This window comes from Triticum aestivum, chromosome 5A, assembly GCF_018294505.1.
Source record: "Triticum aestivum cultivar Chinese Spring chromosome 5A, IWGSC CS RefSeq v2.1, whole genome shotgun sequence".
Classification (NCBI taxonomy): Eukaryota; Viridiplantae; Streptophyta; class Magnoliopsida; order Poales; family Poaceae; genus Triticum; species Triticum aestivum.
The window spans coordinates 590,035,361-590,057,080 of NC_057806.1; positions in this window are offsets into that span (position 1 = coordinate 590,035,361).

The window sequence follows — 21,720 nt, forward strand, 5'->3', positions numbered from 1 at the left end:
CGAACGGACGGCGCAGGAGAGCCCCCTGCGGCGCGGACGAGCTCGGCGACGCGGTCGAGCCATTCTTTGTAGACGTCGTCGACGGGACGGTAGCGCAGGAGCTTGTTTGCCGCGATGAGTGCAGCCCGAGCCTCCATGTGCGCGCGAAGCGCGCGGGACGAAGAACCAGCTGGGGTGAGCGAGGGAGTTGCGGTGCGGCCGTCTTGCCGCACGGACGGATGCTGGGACGATGCTTGCCGCTCGTCCCCCGCCGGGCCGGTGGCGGCGTTGACGGAAGGTGACGGGGAACGGCGTGGATGCCCGTCGATAGGGGCCGTCTGGGCGACGCGGGAAGCGAGTGCAGCCCGGCGCTCGGCGCGGGCCCGACGAGCGTCAGACATGGGCGAGATGGTCGGAGGAGAACGGGGTGGTGGAAGATGAATTCTGATGCACCCCTACCTGGTGCGCCAAATGTCGGATTTCGGGTTCCGGCAGACCCTTGAGGTTCGAACACTGGGGTGCACGCGTAGATTTCGCCTCCTACCTACCTGCACTCCTCCGCCATGCTAGGATCTAAAACTACGGAAAGAACAACACAAGAGACACAGGGTTTATACTGGTTCGGGCCACCGTTGTGGTGTAATACCCTACTCCAGTGTGCGGTGTGGTGGATTGCCTCTTGGGCTGATGATGATGAACAATACAAGGGGGAACAGCCTCGCGAGGGTCTGTTCTTGGCTTGGGCGATGAACTGCTCGGAGGAGTTCAGTGCCCCTTCTCTCTCTCTGCCTCCAGCCAACCGACCGAACCCCCTCCCTATGTGGGTGGCTGGTCCTATTTATAGAGGCCCTGGTCCTCTTCCCAAATATCGAGCGGGAAGGGAGCCAACAATGGCGGGCTAATTTGAAGGGGGACAGCAAGTATCAGCTATCCTGACAAAAGTAGTCTTCGCCTGCGCAAAGCTCTGGTGAAGACGCCGTCTTGGGCTCCACGGTGACCTCCGTCTCATAGTCCTCCTGGTCTTGGTCTCGTTGCACCGAAGTGACAACCTTTGCCTGATGCCTCGATACTCCGCGGCTGCGCTTGCCCCCTTTGCACCAAAGAGGAATGGAGGACGCTACGCGGGCTGGCACCCGCCTGGTGCCCTGAGTCGTCATGGCTTGCGTCACGGGCACCTCGTGAGGTACCCCGCCTTGATCTCTCCGCCTCCTTGTGAGCCATCCTGACGATGCCGTGCCTGAGGAAGCTCTGCGTCGTCCGCCCCGCGAGGCTTGGCCCCTCGCGAGGGTCTTGGGTTTGTGTTGGTGAAGATGGGCCGTGCTGGGCCCCTTTTGAGCCACGCCGCAGGCCACAGGCAGGCAAGTCTGGGGACCCCCGTTCCCAGAACTCCGACACCATGTACTCCTACATGGCTTCTCACCGCTACCTTTACCAAATCATGTTCACACACTTAGCTAACACACAGTAGGACATGTTCATCACTATTCCAATTCATCCCTGATGAATCAAACCTGACACAACTCTAAGCAATAGCAGGCATGACAAACAAGCATGAATGAGTAGGCACATCAGGGCTCAAACAATTCCTACTCATGCTAGTGGGTGTCATTTATTTACTGTGGCAATGACAGGTCATGCAGAGGATAAGGTTTCAACTACCGCAGCAAGTAACAGTTGAATCGTTGTTGTCCTAATGCAGTAAAAGAGAGCAGGAGCGAGAGAGAGGGATTGTATCGGAATGAACAAGGGGGTTTTGCTTGCCTGGCACTTCTGAAGATAGTAATAGCTCTTCATCGGTGTCATCGAACTCATCGTCGGAACCACGTTTACTGAGAGGGGACAATACTGGCAAACAAGAAACACAATCAATGCAATGCAACAATATGATGCATGCTCATGACATGGCAATATGCTGTTGATTGAGCTAATGCAACTAGCAATCATATTAAATGAAGTTGGTTTGAACCAAGGGTTCAAATTCAAACTCCATATGTGCTTATTTAAATGTCAATTATGCAAATTGCCCTGTACAGCAACCCTAGGTTGTTCAAACATGCATGCAAATGCCATAAACAGATTCCTTGAATTTTTCTAAAAAAAATTCATATATAATTTATTTCATTCTGAGTTATAGATAATTTTCTATGAATTTTAGAAGTTTTGGCTATTTTCTGGAATTTTCTGAATTATTTAAAATCCAGAAAATCATTCATTGCGTCATGCTGACCTCAGCAAGTCAACTGCGGCTGACTAGGTCAAACCTGACCAGTGGGGTCCACTAGTCAGTCACACAGTGCTGGCTCGAGTCAACGACAGGTGGGACCGGTCAAACGCCACGTCAGCAAAGTCAACCTAACATGTGGGCCCGGTGGGTTAGTCTAAGTTAAACAGGGAATAAATTCCGGGGTTAATTAGCGCGTGGGGCCCATCTGTCAGTGGCATAGTGATCAGCTAATGGCGTCATTTGTGTTAACTAAGTGTGCCACGTTGGCTCGCCAGAGTTTTGCCGGCGACGAACAAAAACAAGGCGGAGACGCACCGGGGTGGCTCGGGTTTCGCCTATAGTGCACCGTTCGGTGCGCCCTTTGGCCCTACGGAGAGATGGCGCGTCGGATGGTGGTGGTCTCCGGGCCTGGGGTGGCCGGAGTCGATGGCGGCAAGCTCGGTTGCGGCCGCCGGAGTTCGGGCGCCGATGAAAACGACAACACCGTGCACGGGAGGATCGACGGGTAGCACCTCCGCGTTCTGCGGGCTCTCACAAAGCCAACGGGCATATGAACGGGGTCGATTGGCCACCGGAGCCTCGTCGGCGACGAGCTCGTGCGGCGGCGTGCTTCGGGCGTCATGGAAAACGGCACTACAGCGAGCGGTAGGCCGCGGGGTTAGGGGGAAACGACTGTGCAGCTCACAGTGATCACGATGATGGGTTTGGCTTCCTCGGGGATGTCCTGTGGCCGGCGAATCGACGACGGCGGTGGTCGGCTCCCAAGGATGAGGACGACGGTGATGGCTAGGCTGAGGGACTCCCGGGGCTTGTTTTGTTCTTCTCGTCGATGTGCAGAGCCGCGACGGAGCCTAGGGATACGGTGGGGAGGTCAGGCGAGCTCGGTGGGCGCGTTGGCAGCGAGCGGCGGCGATGGTGGTGTTCGGTTGCGGGAGGGAGAGAGAGCAGAGGAGGATAGGGTCGGAGGGAGAAGTGGATGTGGCACCAGGGAGGTGCGTGGCATCTCCAGGGGGGGCGGGGAAGCGGCAAGCAGGAGGTGGCCGAGACGCGTGGGCGCGCACGGCGGCCACATGCCCATCCTCCTGGCAAAGGAGGAAGACGACAGGGGAGGGGGCCAGGTGCGCTGGGCCAGCCACTTGGGCCGCCAGGTAAGGTCCAGGTGGGCTTTTCTCTCTGTGCTTTCCTTTTTTATTTGTTTCTGTTTTCTATTTCTGTCTTTGTTTTCTGATTTAGCAAAAATACTAAACCACTTCAAAACTTCATGAAAATAGTTGTGCGAACTAAGTGGTCTTTAACCCAAACCACACAACAATTTCCAGAATTATTGAACATATATTTATTTTATAATAAATATAAGTCCAATTCAAATATTTATTGGATTAATTCAAGGGCCTGAAATAAATATTCCTGAGATTCTAGAAATATTGGTTTGAATTTTATCTCTTGCTAATATTTCCAGATATTAACAGGAACATTTTCTTGGGCTTGTTTGAAGAGATTTTTTTAATGTTGTTTATTTCTGATGTGATTTCTGAGGGTTGAGAATTCCCTCAATTCAATTTACTGGAATTTAAGATGATGCATGGATGCATATGCAATGACAAGTAAAGGCTAGAGCTAGGGCTGTGACAACTCACCCCCACTAAACAAGAATCTCGTCCCGAGATTCAGGAGGTGAGTTAAGAAGACAGAGGGGACACAAAGCTAATAACACGATCTTCATGATCCAACTGCCCTTCTCGGAGATGTTGATCTCCTACATCATATTGATTATGACATCCTTTCCTTCAAGAACTTCATTCAACATGGTGACAAGAGAGCAAGACAAACTCACAAGAATGGATCATCGATCTTAATGAACACAAGATCAACTCACGGAATGAGACGTGGAAACATCCCTTGAGCTGAGACACAAAACACACATCAGAGATGATGGATGAGAAACATATGACAAAGGTTCAAATTGGTAGGCAACAAGTCGACGCTTAAATAGATGGTGACGTGGGTTTCAAAGTAGCGAGGAGTTAAGTTGCCCATGACACCATAACAGGACACCTCGGGGAAGGTGACTCGTAGAATTATTCCCTTAAGTGGCAAAAAGAATTACTTTTGATTCAAAGATCATTGCAACTCTCTATACCACCCTAAGGCAATCACAAACGATCGTTTGAACGAATTCGAAAGAATGGCATACTCACACCAGAACGGATGATGTGGACTACCTTGTTGAAGACAAAGCAATGGATGATTTTTGCTTATCACCGGAAATGGATGGGACCCATGACAAGTCCACTTTTGAAGATGATATTGGACAGCAACTACCGAGAAGGGCAACCCATGGGGGATTGGCACAATGGCGGTGCAAGCTAGGAACAAAATGCTAATGATGGGAAAGATTCTAGTAACTGAGGAGAACTCAACAGTCGAGGGTGATTCCACTGTTTGATTGGTCATGGTAAAATCGAAGAGACTAAGAGCACAAGGAACCCTAAGGAGCAACTTCTAGAATAAGTCGCACGAAATCCTCATGGATAAGATGGTCAAATAGATCAATCAAGATACTACAATGATAGATCTTCCGGCTAGGTGTGTCGGCCAGAGCATCAACCTTGCCGGAACCTACATTGTAGATCTTGGAATAGTTCCAACCATCATACTTGCCTGAGATTTAGATCTAGTTGGTAACAGGGTATTCCAGATAGCATGTCCGGAAAAGGAAAGTTTGCAATACAAACCAACGAGATGGCGTTGCGAGATTCTCGGGAGATGAACTTGGTAGCAAGCTCCAAAACATGAGCGGGTTCTGCTACAAACATGTGAACACGTTGTCCCAGACAAACATGACCACATAGTAGTCTTACAACAAAACACTACCGAGTCCTGGTTGGGAACCATCAACGAGGATAACGAAGTCCTTTCATAAGTACGTATCCTAATAAAGAACTTCTTCTCCTTGAACAAATCAATCAGTGGCTTGGTGTGCTAGGAACACATACAGAATGGAGGCGGCCAACCTATCAAACCATAGAGTACTTCACACATATGCGTGACTAACTTCGGATGATTCCAGAGGAAACAAACCTTTCTCAAATTCATGGCGGCAACTTACACCAAATGCACATGAATTCGAGGAAGTCATTTCTTCCATCCAAGCATATGCTTCATGAACGGAACATGAAGGCATTGTTTACAAGGTTTCAAACACTAGCTTAATGTTTAACACGAATCATGGGGGAGACAAAATGCTGCTGATGGGCTCAACAGCAACTCATCGGAATTTCCATATCACTGGACTTCCACCATCATGTGAACACGGTGATAGCATTGGTCAGACCAAAAGATGTAATGGTGTATGCTTGAGGGATCATCCACGAGTAAGACAACATTACGAACATCGTTGGTTCTGATTTGACTTGACGATAGCCCATACTCAAGTCAAAGTGTTGACAAGGCAATAGATCCAACAACTGATCACGAGGACCAATCGATGGAGATATCACCTTCCCTCAGCACACGCACACACACAACATGAACTGAGTCAGACAAGTTTCTATCTTCCAACTCTCCAAGTTGTTGTTTAGCTTAACCAACCAGCTCAGGGATATCCAATACGGATTCTTGGAGAAGGGGTGGTTTACAAGAAACCAACTTGATCACGAACTTAACATAGCGGTCAGGTGACAACCTGGTAGCACTTCCGAGAAGATATTCGGAGAGTCACGAACCACCGATATGTTACTAAGCTCGAGAACAACCTTGCTTTTCAGGGAAATTTGATATGATCAAAAGAGTGAGGGATTGACACAATCCTAACTCATTGATCGAAGAGTGCACCGGAAATAAGGACTAGGTAGCACGATCAATCTTAGGATGATGATTTAATAATCGGCACGCTAAGGATAAGATTATTGTCCATTAACTACCAAGCAACGGGGTTGCTAGGAGTATTGATTTCACACATCATGATTCACTTGTCAGCATTCCGGTTGTGACAACACGGGACCGGGGAATGAATAATGATAGCGAGAAGTATTACTGCGTCAAGAATTCATAAGAGGTGGTGCAATTCTCATGGCAATCCTGACATAAAGATGGCAATACCCCAAGGTAGAACAGAGCAAAAGCTGGATTGGCATTTGATCTGCGGAATACAACTGCTTTGACCCAATCCTAGAAATGGATGAGGTACTGGAGCTTGTTTCTCCTAGTCATTCTGGAATAGAACGACTTGACAGACCACAAGAATAATTAGGCATCGATGAACGAATGCATGCATACTCTTGACTATCAATTGATAGAAGATGGCCGGAATACAACTGAAGATGGACAACTCAAGGAGCATATAACTTTCTGAGTTGTGGATGCATAGATTAATATGTCAAACCAAGTTCAATAGGTTTCTTCCAAATAACCCATGCAGAAAGGTAGAACTGGCAGAATCACAATTATGAATGGAGAACTCCTTAGGAGTATTCTGGTTGTGATATTTTGGTTCAAAGGAACTCCTGCCAAGGATGGTTCATGGTATTTGGAAGAAGGAAATACCACGGACCTCGAGAACTAATGCAAAGGTTACTAATATCCTAAAGGAACTAGCAAACACTATCGACATGAGGTAAGTAGGGTGAATCTTGGGTCAAGAACCCAGGAGTAGAATGCCTTCTACTAAGTGGCATCACGGGATGCTTTCGAGAATGGTGGCCAGAATCATCACACTAGAACACCAAACATGGCTAGATGACTAGATGGTTTCATAAGGCACCTAGGGTCATAATAGTAGCTCCAACATATATGCCGAGGCAACAGAGTACCTCACAGACCGTGTAGTGTGCTTAATCTGGCCCAAAAGGACATCGGGAACGGAAAGAAAGGATTTGCAAATGCATCAGACTATGTAGAGACCTGGGATGACTCAGGCAGCATAACGGCTGTAAATGCGCAAAATGATTTGAGACATCATGCAAAATGGTGGCATAACCACTCAACAACACAATATCAAGGTTCCGAGATCAACTGTCAACACACAGAAATAGTAGGAACTGAACTAAGAATTGAATCCATCAATCCTATAAGTCTATGGATTAGTAACACGTCATCCTGATAGATAGATTAGAAGGCCTAGTTCTTAAACCCCGTAGAAGAGAAGAGGATGACTCGGATCAGAAGGCCATAAGGTAAAGGAGTAAAAAGAGCCTTACGTTCCCTTTCACAATCAATTCCCCTACATAACTAAAGCATTTCTAGACACAACTTTGACTGGTATGGCTTGGTAATCCTACAGGTAGTCGGGCTCTGATACCAAACCTGTCAGGACCCCGATTCCAAGTCACATCTATCTAGCTAGTAACACCTCATATCACTTGCAGCCTCACGCACGGTATTCCCACGGGTGTCGCCTTACCATGGCCGGGACCGTTTGCGCCTTTTGGCTCACGTATATGATAGTGTCGCTAGCATCCATATGACAGAGAACCCGGGCCGACATGGCTAGTCGTGAACCCAAAGCGGCACCAACCTATAGGGACAGGCATACATGAATCACATCGAGCATGTCAGTCAGCAGCGTGTGAATCCGGGCTGTAGCACTGGGCTAACAGGACTCCGGGAACCCGGGCTATAGCAGGCTAGGTCGGACTCCGGATGTCACCGCGTGACATTTCCCCAAAGGGACAGACATGGGAACGAAGTGAAACACATGCCGGCCAGTCAGGTGTCCTGAGCAGTAGTGTTGGGCTAACAGGACTCCGGTGAACCGGGCTGTAGCAGACTACTATGGCTCATGGAAGCACTAGACTAAATTTCCCCATAAGAGAGGCTGCGAAAGATAAACAACTGGATTGTCGGATCCCACACATACCAAGCATTTCAATCATACACACAATATGCTCAATATGTGTAAATACAACATGGCATCACAACATAACTCTACGACTCAAGTATTTATTCATTAGGCTCCGAGGAGCGAGATATTACAAACATGGGTCTCATGACCCAACAATCATAGCATACAATTCAAGCACATGCGGAAGCTTAACATGTCTTAGTACAGACATCTACAAATGGAAAAGGCTAAGAAGCCTGACTATCTACCAGATCCTGCCGAGGGCACAAGATCGTAGCTGAGGTATCAGGCTAAACGTCGAAGTCCACGCGGAACTACTAGCGAGACTGAAATCTCTCTGCAAAACATAAATTAAGCAAACATGAGTACAAAGGTACTCAACAAGACTTACATCAGAACTAGCTACATATGCATCGGTATCAACAAGGGGGGTGGTGGAGTTTAACTGCAGCAAGCTAGCTTTGACTTAGTGGCTAACCTGAACTACGACTGCAAGCAACTCTTTTGTGGTGGCGCACACGAGTCCACATATTCACCATTCAATACACCACTATGGATCCGCTCCCGTCTCCCTACGAGAAGGCCATCCATAGCACTAACACTTATCTTGTGAGTTTTAGAGTATCCACTTTCACTTGTCTATGAACTGTTATAGGCAACCCAGAAGTCCTTTACCGCAGACACGACTATTCGAATAGATCATTTATAACCCTACAGGGGTGTACTTCTTCACACACGCTCTCGCCACTTACCACCATGTACACGTCGTGTATCTCGGCAACCTTCAAGCGGAAGCCTGGTGAGGGAGTCGGCCACGACCTGACTAACCACACGAGTCTCTAGTCCAGGTTTATCGCCTATTCGGGTTCCATCCGCGAGGAGATCCGGCCAGAGTTTCGCTCATAGCCCCAAACAATGTGTGCAGGGTTCCCGAGACACCAAACGGGTGCCCGGTACACCGTGCCATGGTGTATCTACCGCATCATAGCCCACCCCTAGGGTCAGCGCTATGCACGGCCGCCAACACATATCCTAAAAACTCCAGAAACTAGTTGCAACTCCTGGACAGAGGACAAGGGCAGTTAATAAGTCGAGAGGTTCCATTGGTTTCGGGCCCAATGCGTGGTAGTAGCTGGTCATGGATCACAAACACAGAACTCAGTTCCTAAGAACGGTTTCAATGAGACAACCCACCATATACTCCTACATGGCCTCTCACCGCTACCTTTACCAAATCGTGTTCACACACTTAGCTCACACAGTAGGACATGTTCATCACTGTTCCAATTCATCCCCGATGAATCAGACCTGACACAACTCTAAGCAATAGCAGGCATGACAAACAAGCATGAATGAGTAGGCACATCAGGGCTCAAACAACTCCTACTCATGCTAGTCGGTTTCATCTATTTACTGTGGATATGACAGGTCATGCAGAGGATAAGGGTTCAACTACCGCAGCAAGTAACAGTTGAATCGTTGTTGTCCTAATGCAGTAAAAGAGAGCAGGATCAAGAGAGAGGGATTGTATCGGAATGAACAAGGGGGTTTTGCTTGCCTGGCACTTCTAAAGATAGTAATAGCTCTTCATCGGTGTCATTGAACTCATCATCGGAACCACGTTTACTGAGAGGGGACAATACCGGCAAACAGGGAAGAAACACAGTCAATGCAATGCAACAATATGATGCATGCTCATGACATGGAAATATGTTGTTGATTGAGCTAATGCAACTAGCAATCATATTAAATGAAGTTGGTTTGAACCAAGGGTTCAAATTCAAACTCCATATGTGCTTATTTAAATGTCAATTATGCAAATTGCCCTGTACAGCAACCCTAGGTTGTTCAAACATGCATGCAAATGCCATAAACAGATTCCTTGAATTTTTCTGATAATTTTTCATATATAATTTATTTCATTCTGAGTTATAGATAATTTTCTATAAATTTTAGAAGTTTTGGCTATTTTCTGGAATTTTCTGAATTATTTAAAATCTAGAAAATCAATTACTGCGTCAGCATTGCGTCATGCTGACCTCAGCAAGTCAACTGCGGCTGACCAGATCAAACCTGACCAGTGGGGTCCACTGGTCAGTCACACAGTGCTGGCTCGAGTCAATGACAGGTGGGACCGGTCAAAGGCCACGTCAGCAAAGTCAACCTGACGTGTGGGCCCGGTGGGTTAGTCTAAGTTAAACAGGGAATAAATTCCGGGGTTAATTAGCGCATGGGGCCCATCCGTCAGTGGCACAGTGATCAGCTAATGGCGTCATTAGTGTTAACTAAGTGTGCCAAGTTGGTTCGCCGGAGTTTCGCCAGCGACGACCAAAAACGCGGTGGAGACGCACCAGGGTGGCTCGGGTTTCGCCTACAGTGCACCATTCGGTGCGCCCTTTGGCCCTACGGAGAGCTGGCGCGATGGAGCATCGGATGGTGGTGGTCTCCGGGCCTGGGGTGGCCGGAGTCGATGGCGGCGAGCTCGGTTGCGGCTGCCGGAGTTCGGGCGTCAATGAAAACGACGACACCGTGCACGGGAGGATCAACGGGTAGCACCTATGTGTTCTGCAGGCTCTCACAAAGCCAACGGGCATATGAACGGGGCCGATTGGCCACCGGAGCCTCGTCGATGACGAGCTCGTGCGGTGGCGCGCTTCGGGCGTCATGGAAAACGGCGCTACAGCGAGCGCTAGGCCGCGGGGTTAGGGGGAAACAACGGTGCAGCTCACAGTGATCACGATGATGGGTTCGGCTTGCTCGGGGATGTCCTGTGGCCGGCGAATCAACGACGACGGTGGTCGGCTCCCGAGGATGAGGACAACAGCGATAGCGAGGCTGAGGGGCTCCCAGGGCTTGTTTTGTTCTTCTCGTCGACGTGCAGAGCCGCGGCGGAGCCTAGGGATATGGTGGGGAGGTCAGGCAAGCTCGGTGGGCGCGTTGGCAGCGAGCGGCGGCGATGGTGGTGTTCGGTCGCGGGAGGGAGAGAGAGCAGAGGAGGATAGGGTCGGAGGAAGAAGTGGATGTGGTGCCAGGGAGGTGTGTGGCATCTCCAGGGGGTCGGGGAAGCGGCAAGCAGGAGGTGGCCGGGGCGCGTGGGCACGCACGGCGGCCACACGCCCATCCTCCTGGCAAAGGAGGAAGACGACAGGGGAGGGGGCCAGGTGGGCTAGGCCAGCCACTTGGGCCGCCAGGTAAGGTCCAGATGGGCTTCTCTCTCTGTTCTTTCCTTTTTTATTTGTTTCTGTTTTCTATTTCTGTCTTTGTTTTCTGATTTAGCAAAAATACTAAACCACTTCAAAACTTCATGAAAATAGTTGTGCGAACTAAGTGGTCTTTAACCCAAACCACACAACAATTTCCAGAATTATTGAACATATATTTATTATATAATAAATATAAGTCCAATTCAAATATTTATTGGATTAGTTCAAGGGCCCAAAATAAATATTCCTGAGATTCTAAAAATATTGGTTTGAATTTTATCTCTTGCCAATATTTCCAGATATTAACATGAGCATTTTCTTGGGCTTGTTTGAAGAGATTTTTTTAATGTTGATTATTTCTGAGGTGATTTCTGAGGGTTGAGAATTCCCTCAATTCAATTTACTGGAATTTAAGATGATGCATGGATGCATATGCAATGACAAGCAAAGGCCAGAGCTAGGGCTGTGACATATTATCTGCCTGCTATCATTGGTTTTGGTCCACAGTTTGCTACCATCACTCTAAATTTGTGCATGCACTCCTTACATAATCTCACTATGTTTTATTCCTATGCATGCCAGTTATTGTACACAATGGAACTGATCACGTAGAGCAAAAGAGATGAGCCTTGCGTGGCAATAAAATTTCATGCAGATGTCGTTCCATGGTGGGCGCAAAGGCAGCCCCCCTCCACCCATTTCGGATTGTAATCAAGAGGAAGATAACTGTTATGAGGGGGATTCAGAAGGAGAAGACCACTCCTATTTACCCCATGAGGTCTTCGCTCTAACTTGGCATGCTGATGTTGGTAATATCATGACTATGGTGCCTTGCATTGCTTACTGTATACATTAAAGATGTCATCTACTTAGTTTAGACATGCTTTGTGTCAAGGCCATCTGTTTAGTTTCTTTATCGTATATGTGAATCATGCAATGCCATCTTGTCTATCCAGGCATCATATATGTGAATTTTGCAATGCCACCCTGGTTAGCCAGTCATCTTATATGTGAATTATATCATGCCATCATTTTTTATTACGTGTTAAATTTGTCAACAATTTTAGTTCATTCAATTACTCTTCCTGTGCATCAGCCATTTGGCACGGTCATGGAAAAATCTGGAGTGGAAACAAGGTCTTCAAAGCAGACAATGCTATCTGACGAAGCGCATGTCTTGCTGGTTACCGATAGCTCCTCACACAAGGATTAAAAGACAGATGACCAGTCATATCCCCCCCCCGCGAGGTGCATGCCCTAACTTGGCAGGGTTATGTTGCTCATATCGTGCGTATGGTATCTTGCATTGCTATGTCATTTGCTTAGTTTAGACATGCTTTGTGTGTATGCCACCTGTTTAGTGTCTAATTACCATATATGTGAATTATGCAATGCCATCTTGTTGCAAGACATTATATATGTGAATTATGCAATGTTATCTTATTGCAAGGCATTATGTATGTGAATTATGCAATGCCATGCTGTTTAGGCAAGTGTCATATATGTGAATTATATCATGTCGTCCTTTTTTGTATTTCTTATTGCTTTTGTCGACAATGTTTGTATATTCATCTGCTCTTCCTGTGCATCAGCCATTTGAATTGGTGATGGAGAAATCTGGAGTGAAAACAACATCTTCAGAGCAGACAATGCTACCTACTGAAGCAGATATCTTGTTGGTTACAGATAGCTCTTCAGAGGAGGATTCAGAGGAAGATGACCAGTCCTATTATCCCCCTGAGGTGTATGCTCAAACTTGGCAGGGTTATATTACTCATATAATGCATATGTTGTATTGCAATGCTTAGTTTTTACATCATATACACAATATTGAATGCCATCTCCTTAGTTGACACATCATATATGTGATTGCCCTCTGCTCACTTGCTTAGTATATAAATCATATATTTGAATTATGTCATGCCACGATGTTTACATAGTCAACATGTATCTGAATTATGGCATGCCAACCCATTTTCTAAAGACATAATATAGTTATATCATCTCATCCTGTTTACATAGTCATCATATTTAAATTATGTCATTCTATCCGTGAATTATATCATGCCATCATGTTTCCATCAACGGCATGTTTGTGATTTATGGCATGCCAACCACTTTAATAGACACATCGTATAGTTATATCATGTCATCCTGTTTACATAGTCATCATATTTTGAAGTATGTCATTCTATCCTGTTTAGTTAGCCATCATACATGTGAAATTGTGTCATGCTATCATGTTTAATTAGCCATCATATATGTGAAATTATGTCCTGCTATTCTGTTTGCTTAGACAACATAAATGTGAATTATTTCATGCCCTGTTTTCTTCCCTACTATCCATTGCACCTGACTATCTTACAATGTCTGTACATTCAATTACTTTTCTTGTTTATCAGCCATTTCAATGTGAGGGAGTGATGGCAGTATCTGTGGGAGTAAAAACACGGTCTTCAGAAAAGATCGTGCTACCTGTCGATGCAGATAGAACCACAGTTGTACTTGCCCAAGAACCAGCCCCACCACACATAACCCACACTCATGCAGATTGTACCCCTACCCAGTTGGACAGAGAACCAGCTACACCCCTTCTAACCCCAACCCCAGCAGATAGACACCCAGTTCCTGTTGACACAGCACCGTCTCCACCACAGAGCACCCAAACACGAGCAGTTAGTAAGGCAACTGCAGTGCCCAAATCACGAGGACCACCACTCCGAACCCGAAGTCAACGCTTAAAGCAGAAGAAGAATTGTTCTTAGGTCTGGTTCCATAACTATGGTTCATATATACTACTTTGCTCTTGCATCATTGTATTTACTAATACCAACTAATTTCAAATGTGAAGGATGCAATTGAAACTCCAATGGCGCAACAGGTATGTTTTAAACCCGTTTCTTCAACGTGTTTGGCTGTTTGCTGTTGTAACTTGCTCTATGTTGATTTCAGTTTCAATTGAATAAACAGTTATGTTCTCATGCCATGCACATTACAAGTGTTGTTATTGATGTGTAGTTTCCCACACTTATATTCTGTCTATGCTGCTTTGTCTTAAATAGATATGATTTGAATTGTATCTATCTTGATTTGGCAACATAAACTAGAATGATATAGACCATACAGTGACCATACTACATAGATATATGTTTGTTTCATGTTGTTATCCTGTCCACCTTACTACTGAACTGGTTTACCAAAATGAGTTTCATATACTACATTGTAAACCTGAGATGTGTTTGTTTGTTGCTCTTTTAGAACGCGGATAAAATATTGGAGAAGAGTACCCTGTTATGCAATGGTAAAGGAAGTAATGCAGATAAGGTTCAAGATATTGAGACATCCCTGTTGGTCTCCAAGAAAGCTGATAAAAACTATATTGAAGACACTGAGACAACCCCAAAGTCCCGTCTTGATGTGGTGCTCGAGTTACTGGCTACCACTGCTAGCACCAGCTCTTCGAACTCATTGCCTGAATCAGTTCGGCTTCTTGAGTCTCAACCTCAAGTTGAAAGACATCGATCAGATGTTATGCAACAGGAAGCCGAAGGACCGAGGAAGTCCCTGCAGAATTCAGATGCATACTTTCTGGTGCAACAGCAAGCGCTGGAGGACTTAAGCGCCAAACAAGAGAAACTTAATAAGCTTGCTAAGCATCTTGCCAGCATTATGGGTACCCAGGATATTGTTTCTTGAGCTCTTCTGAAGTGGTTTCAGTTCTGGACTTGTTTTTCTGCGGTGTTTATATGCTGCTGTGTTCCCTATATTTGCACTGGTGGCAAACTTTGATGCCCAGTGGATGTAATATGTGTAATAGCCGTGATAGCCTAGTGTAAGTTGCTTGCTTATTTATTTCCTTTTTTTCTTGTTTATTTGTTTGCTTGTAGTTAGTGCAGTTCTTTTTCTGCGGTTTGCTAGTGGCTGCAATAACCTATTTTTTAAAACTAGGCCACAATAACCATGGGCTAATATTTACTGTAGTGACACTGGGCCTCCTACGGGCCGTAGAAACAGTGGGCCTTCTACGGGTCGTATAAACAGTGGGCCTTCTATGGGTCGTAGAAACAGTGGGCCTTCTATGGGCCGTAGAAACAATGGGCCTTCTACGGGCCGTATCATCAATGGGCCTTCTACGGGCCGTATCATCAATGGGCCTTATATGGGCCGTATGATCGATTGGCCAAAAAAGGGCCAAACAAACCGCATTCTGGCCGTAAACGGGCTAGAGTTGGAATCGTCCGTTCATGGGTCGACCATAACGGGCCATGGTTAATAGGCCGTATTTGATGACGCTATGAAAATGGCCCAATGTATTAAGGGACCACAAACGGGCCGACTGTAACCATGGGCTGAATTTGGCCCGCAAGCAGAAAATGACAGTAACGGGTCGTAAGTAAATGAATGCTAGAAATGAGCCCAAGAATAAATGGGCTCTGAGAAGGCCGAAAGATAACATGGGCTAGAGACGGCCCAACGGAATAACGGGCCGTTAATGGGTATAAAGTGATACACTGTTCATTACGGGCCAGTTTCACCATGGGCCGTTAATGGTTGTAAAGTGATACACTGTTCATTACGGGCCAGTTTCACCACGGGCCGTTAGTAGGCCAAGAGTTACATAGGGCCTCATATGGGCTGAAAGACGTCATGGTCCATACATGGGCCAGAAGTGAAAACGGGCTGGAATCATATTGGATGGCCCAGATGACGCTACTAGGCCTAATTCGGATAGGGCGTAATGGGCCTTGGGTTAGCGGGCTGTAAATGGGCTATATGCGAACAGGCCGTTAACAGGCTTTCCATGGGCCGGCCCGCCACCTTTTGACCAAGTCAAACGGGCCGACCTTTTCACAGGAATGGGCCTGTGTTGAGCCGTGCCACGTGTCAACGTATCATAGGCGCCTTTTGTCCAATGAGTGGATGACATCTGTCCTGACGATGAGCCAACACATGTTTCCTCCAGCCAATGATGAATTTACACGTGGAAAATCCCCATTGGTCGGGGCTGTTAACGGGTTCTCGGATCCAAAACCCGACCCGATAGCTTAACGTCGTTCCGTTATGGTGGATGCCACGTGTCGGTCACCCTTGACGAAACACTTCTGTGATGCGCGATTTGTCGTCATGAAAGTGGACACTTCCGTGATGATAATTTTGGTAATGTCATGTAACACTTCTACGACAGCACAGGTATGACTATCTTGATTCTTTCATAAATTTTTCATGGATGTATATGCATGACAAAAAACGCGACCTACTGTGACAAACACGTATCATCATGGAAGTGTATTTTTTTGTAGTGTATAATCATATCTCAAGCATACTTGCCGAGCATACCACTTCAATATATAAATTTGATCCCATAATAGTTTCCCTTTTGTGTCAAGCGATAATCCCTAAAGTATTCACATTGATCCAACGTTACTCCCATTACCAGATTGAATGAGGTTTTCTCAGGATTATCAAAGTAGTACATAATTTCGGTCACATAACGAGCATCGAGGGTTTTAGGAGGTTCCTCATCTCCATGAGTAGCAAGTACACCTAATTTTTTTGGTATTTCATGTTCCATCCATAACTAAAGATAAATAACAACTAAGAACAGCAAATAAAAATTACTTAGTGATAAAGCAAACAAACACACACGAGAATATTCACCCCACGCTATTGCTCCCCGGCAACGGCGCTAGAAAAAGGTCTTGATAACCCACAAGTATAGGGGATCGCAACAGTTTTCGATAAGTAAGAGTGTCGAACCCAACGAGGAGCTAAGGGCAGAACAAATATTCCCTCAAGTTCTATCGACCACCGATACAACTCTACGCACGCTTGATGTTCTCTTTACCTATAACAAGTATGAAACTAGAAGTACTTTGTAGGTGTTGTTGGACAGGTTTGCAAGATAATAAAGAGCGCGTAAATAAAAGCTAAGGGCTGTTGTAAGTAAAGACACAATAAAGTAAATATAGCTAGTGTGGAAAAGTGGTGGTAGGAGTTGTGAAATTGCCCCTAAGCAATTGACTACTTTACTAGACCAATAACAAGTATTATGTGGGAGAGGCCACTGCTAGCATGTCATCCCTGACTTGGAATTCTATGCACTTATGATTGGAACTATTAGCAAGCATCCGCAACTACTAATGTTCATTAAGGTAAAACCCAACCATAGCATTAAGATATATTGGTCCCCCTTCAATCCCGTATGCATCAATTTCTATGCTAGGTTGAAGCTTCTGTCACTCTTGCCCCCCAATACATAGTCCTATCAACATACAACTAACCCTATGGTGTGATCCACACGCGCGCTCATATGATGGGCACCAAAGGACAGCAACATAACCACAAGCAAATCAAATTAATCATAGCAATTCATCAACCACTGTTAGGACAATGAAAATCTACTCAAACATCATAGGATGGCAACACATCATTGGATAATAATATGAAGCATAAAGCACCATGTTCAAGTAGAGGGTACAGCTGGTTGCGGGAGAGTGGACCGCTGTAGATAGAGGGGTAAGGTGATGGAGATGTTGGTGAAGATAGTGGAGGTGTTGGTGTAGATCGCGGTGATGATGATGATGGCCACGACAGCGTTCCAGCGCCACCGGAAGAGAAGGGGAGATGGGGCCCCTTCGTCTTATTCTTCCTTGACCTCCTCCCTAGATGGGAGAAGGGTTTCCCCTCTGGTCCTTGGCTTCCATGGCATGGGAGGGGTGAGAGCCCCTCCGAGATTGGATCTGTCTCTCTCTCTCTTTCTGCATTCTGTTCTGCTGCCCTTTCACCGTTTCGTATATATATGGAGATCCGTAACTCCGATTGGACCGAAACCTTTGTCGTGATTTTTTACCAAAAATTAGCTTTCTTGCGGCCAAAGAAGGGCATCAACCGCCTTATGGGTGGACCACGAGGGTCAGGGGCGCGCCCAGGGGGCAGGCGCGCCCCCTACCTCATGGCCACCTCGGGCACCGTCTTGCGTGGATTTTTCTTCCGAAATTCTCCAAATATTCCAAAAATATTCTCCGTACATTTTTATCCCATTTGGATTCCGTTTGATATGGATATTCTGCGAAACCAAAAACATGCAACAAACAGGAACTGGCACTAGGCACTGGATCAATATGTTAGTCCCAAAAATTATATAAAAAGTTGCCAAAAGTATATGAAAGTTGTACAATATTGGCATGGAACAATAAAAAAATTATAGATACGGCGGAGACGTATCAACGTTCGAATCCGATCCATCTGGGAGGGATACTTTCCCCCTTTTGGGTGCCTCCGCCTCTGGGTCTTCAGAGGCCGCCCTTTTCTTCTTCCTTCCCTTCGGGGAACCTCTGGGTCTTCAGAGGCCGCCCTTTTCTTCTTCCTTCCCTTCGGGGAAGAATTGCTTTCTGCCTCCTCTTCATCTTCATCCTCCTCGTGGGAGGAGTGATTTTCGGTCTCTCCAGACACTAAGTCTGAGGTACCTTTACAACGGAGGACATCTTTGGCCTCCTTGTTCTTCTTCTTGGCCTTTTTCTCCGGTGCCTGATAGGGCGCCGAGACCAGCATCCTCATTAATAGAGGATCGGCTGGGTTTTCAGGTAGTGGAGCTGGACATCTGATTTGCTCCGCCTGCTTTGCCCAGCCTTGTTTAGAGGATGGAATTCTCAATACGCCCCTTTGATTGACGAACTAAGTTATCTTCAGAAATTTAGCACCTACCGGGGAGGCCGGATGATTGCAATCGAGGTCGATGTCCTCGGACGTCTTTGGCCATGACTTTTGAGTCTTGTAGAGCAGCTTCCAGATTGCTTCGTGCATCGTGCCGAAGAACCGCTGCAGGGTCCATGGCCCTTCCGGATTGAACTCCCACATACGGAGAGGCCGGCGTTGGTAGGGAAGGGTTTGGCGGATGAGCATCACCTGGATCGCGTCAGTGAGGCTGGTGTTCTTCTCTATGATACTTTTGATGCGCTTTTGCAGCATCAATACCTTGCTAGATGATCCCCAGTCCAGACCCTTGTTGGTCCATGACGCAAGCCGCAACAGGGGTCCGGATCTGAAGGTAGGAGCGGCCACCCACTTGGTGCCGCAGGGTTCGGTGATGTAGAACCACTCCTGCTGCCATGTCTTGACGGTCCTTACAAAGGCCCCTCTAGGCCAGATAACTTTGGGGAGTTTTCTCACCATGGCGCCGCCGCAATCCGCGTGCTTCCTGTCGACCACCTTCGGCTTCACGTTGAAAGCCTTGAGCCATAGGCTGAAGTGTGGGGGATGCGGAGGAATGCCTCACACATGACGATGAATGCCGAGATGTGGAGAAAGGAGTTCGGGGCTAGATCATGAAAATCTAGCCCGTAATAGAACATGAGACCGTGAACAAAGGGGTGGAGGGGAAACCCTAGTCCGTGGAGAAAGTGGGGGATGAACACTGAGGGGGTACTGTACTAAGGGGTCCCCGGGCGTCTGGCCTATTAGCCATGGGCCGGACTGATGGGCTGTGAAGATACGAAGACCGAAGACTGCACACGTGTCCGGATAGGACTCTCCTTGGCGTGGAAGGCAAGCTTGGTGACGAAATATGTAGATTCCCTTCTTTGTAACCGACCTTGTGTAACCCTAGATCCTCTCGGTGTCTATATAAACCGGAGGGCTTAGTCCGGAGAGAGAGAGAGACTCATGACCATAGCCATACAAGCTAGACCTCTAGGGTTTAGCCATTATGATCTCGAGGTAGATCAACTCTTGTAATACTCGTATTCATCAATATCAATCAAGCACGGCGTAGGGTATTACCTCCATAGAGAGGGCCCGAACCTAGGTAAACATCGTGTCCCCTGTCTCCTGTTACCATCGACCTTAGACACAGTTCAGTACCTCCTACCCGAGATCTGCCGGTTTTGACACCGACATTGGTGCTTTCATTGAGAGTTCCACTGTGCCGTCGATGAAAGGTTCGATGGACCCTTCAATCGTCGATAGTGACACTGCCCAAGAAGAAACCTTCCTCCCCGGATAGATCTTCGCATTCGGTGGCTTCGCGCTGCGAGCCAACTCATTTGGCCACCTGGAGCAGATCGACAGCTACGCCCCTGGCCATCAGGTCAGATTTGGGAGCTTGAATTACGTTGCGGACATCCGTGGAGATTTGATCTTCGCCGGATTCGAGACCGCGGTGACCGCTCCTGGTCACCTTGACGAACATGACCTAAATCTGTCGTCAGACCGCATCCAGGAGATAGCTCATGTGACCACTCTTGCCTTAGATCCAGAGCACGCTGCGGCATCCAAGGATTGGAGGCTCAACCCCACCACGGAGGCCACAGATTCCCCGGTGTTGGAGCCGCACATGGACTTAACCTCACGCAATACTCGTGTCACCGGAACTCCGGACTCTTCTCTGGTATAAGTTCCGAACCATGTAAGTTCGCGGATACCGAACTTGATCATTTACCGATCTTCGAGTTCAGCGCCGCAGACATCTTCCAACACTCACCCTTGGGCGACACACAGCCGAACTATACCCAGTTCATTAAAGAACCTGTCCTTGGTGGGGAACTCACAGCCGAACTATATCCAGTTCGAACTAGAAGCTGATGATAGGGAATTTCGCTCCCCACCAGCCACCCACTTTATAGCCACTGTCGAAGACTTAACCGACATGCTCGATTATGACTCTGATGACATCGACGGTATGGACGACGATGCCGGAGAAGAAAAGGCCAATGATCCGCCATTCACCGGACGCTGGACGGCCACTTCCTCGTACAATGTGTACATGGTGGATGCACCAAAGGAGAATAGCGGCGATGACAAAGAAGACCTAGTCGAGGATAAACCTCCTGAGATACAATCGAAATGTCGGTGTCCCCGGCGCCGCTCTAAGTCACGCCGCAGTAAAAATAGCAACACTGGCACAGGAGAAGATAATACTCCAAAAGGTGCCGAAGACAATGAATACCCCGTTGACGCAGCTACCGAACGGGATGAACAGGAAGATGGGCAGGTTAGCCCTGGTAGACAGGCCACGCACGAGGACTCTGAGGACAGTAATTATCTTCCGCTCTCCGAGGATGAGGCGAGCCTCGGCACCGAGGATTTCATCGTGCTTGAGGAACCTCTTGAGTAGGAGCGCTTCAAGTGCCAGCTAATAGCCACTACAAGGAGCCTGGAAAAGAAGCAGCAGCAGCAGCTTCAAGCTGACCAAGATCTGCTCAACGATAAATGGATTGATGTCCTAGCAGCTGAAGAATATAGCCTCAAGCGCCCGGCCCAAAGCTACCTGAAGCACAAATTACTACCTCAGTTCGACGACGAGGCGCCGGAACACATACCACCATCGCGCAATGCGGCTGACCGACCACCACGTGGACGGGACCAAGCGGCAACTCAAGCCGAACACCAGCCCTCCCCGCCACATCGCAAAGGCAGAGGTAAATCAGCTCATGGTCATACATATGACCTTCGACATGACCTGAACAATAAAGCAG